At 38.5% G+C, this 1,781-nt stretch overlaps 1 non-coding gene across 1 annotated transcript; it reads right to left on the reverse strand.

The window, feature by feature from the left end:
* Window positions 1–1,467: 1,467 nt before the first annotated feature.
* On the reverse strand, window positions 1,468–1,538 carry trnag-ccc. Its single transcript has one exon. It is a non-coding gene; the product is annotated as a tRNA-Gly (tRNA).
* Window positions 1,539–1,781: the final 243 nt, after the last annotated feature.

The raw sequence follows: 1,781 nt of genomic DNA on the forward strand, positions 1-1,781 counted from the left end.
TTCTGCAGACAAAATCAAATTAGCTTCGGCGTATTTGTGAATGAACGGAATCCAAAAGTGGAGTCAGTGCTCCACCTCACTATGCTTTGATATCCACAAGCCCCTCGCTGTTATGTTGCTGTGGCTGTCAAAGCAGAGGACCTCCCCTCCCTGATCCTTAGCCTCGTCACTCCTAATGATGCCCTGGAGGCATGAGGGTCTGGAGGGCAGGTGGTTGGGTGGAAGGTCCCTGGATGAGGCAAAACCTGCTCCTTCTGATGACAAACTTGACGAAAACCACAGAAGCTGAAATAGCAAAACAGAGGTGTAACCCAGATCTTTTCAATCTGTATGTGTAGTGGAAATTAGATGTACAAATACATTGGATAAAAAGATGCATAGCTGTTTTTACCTAACTGATATTTGCTACAACTCTGTAAAATGAAAGATTTGTTTTACTTTAATTTCTGTGTTTATTTGTAGTTTTTAGTCTCGTCTTTTAAATTGCATAACATGATCCAAATGTTTGCTGAAATGTTGGCCCATTCGTCTTCTTGGTAGAATAATGTTTGGAGTCATGGCTTCTTCCTCTCTGAGTGGCATTTCAGCCCATCTCAGTTCAGGATTTGTTTCTGTGGAAAATGACACTGTCTAATGAGCCTCAGCCAGCATCCTTACACAATTTATTAATTTCCTCTGGCTTGATATGTACATTTCACACCAAAAATACTTTAATTTTTTATACACATAACCTGTCTCCCTCCTCAACCGTACGATGAACCCGACATATGAAAGTCCACAGTTAATAAATACCTGGCTTCAACTTTACTTTTAATAATAAAAAAATACATCCAAATCAATCTAAGAGTGAAGACAAAAAACATTGTTGGAATTTGTTCTGCAGCTACTCAACACATAATACAATGCTGGCCTCTAGTGTAAATTCAAAGACACAGCATGTTCAGAAAAAAAAAATACCTTGGGTGAACTTGAACAGGGAGCATGGTGGTCAAAAGAGTTCAATATGTGATATATTAATATCCAGTAATTCGGATGCATGTTTGGCTTTTAACTGGAAATATTTGCAAGGTACCTTGCATGTTACCACTGCAACAATGAGCATCCATGTTGAAGGATGACGAGGACTTTTCTTCTTCACGTGCCGCCTTCTCTCTCAATCACTCACTGACCATTTATAAACTTCATTACACATTCTTGCTGTAAAAGCCAGCACTCCAATTAGAACAAATCAAATGTTAATAAATCACGTTTAAACCTTAGAATGCTTTTCTTTTCTTCCACATTTACTTGAGATGGTAAGGAGGCACCGGAATATTGGTTTGGAAATTTTCGTTTTTAATTTTTAAATTTTATGACCAATTATTCTTTCTTGCAAAAAAAGAAAAACAGTAGCTCTGTGCTCTGATTTAGCTAGTAAGAAAGCTAAACACCATTTAAATATGCAATGAGCTCTGGAACAAAAAGACGTGCGCCGCCCGGGAATCGAACCCGGGTCGCAAGAATGGGAATCTTGCATGATACCACTACACCAGCGGCGCCGACACACTTAGTCATGGACACTGCAGTTATTGTATACAGAGCTACATTTGAGTAGTTGGGAGTTTTGTATATGAATGTATGCAGGGATAACTCTTGACTACATTATCTAGTTCATTTGTGTTATAAAACAAGACACGGAGAAAATGTATTTCACAGGACGATGTTCTTTTATTTGATTAAAAACGCAACGTTTTCCTTTATGCTGAAAGTTTTCTGTGTTTACTTCCGGTGTTGCAGTGTAA

The sequence above is a fragment of the Xiphophorus maculatus genome, chromosome 10, assembly GCF_002775205.1.
Source record: "Xiphophorus maculatus strain JP 163 A chromosome 10, X_maculatus-5.0-male, whole genome shotgun sequence".
Lineage (NCBI taxonomy): Eukaryota > Metazoa > Chordata > Actinopteri > Cyprinodontiformes > Poeciliidae > Xiphophorus > Xiphophorus maculatus.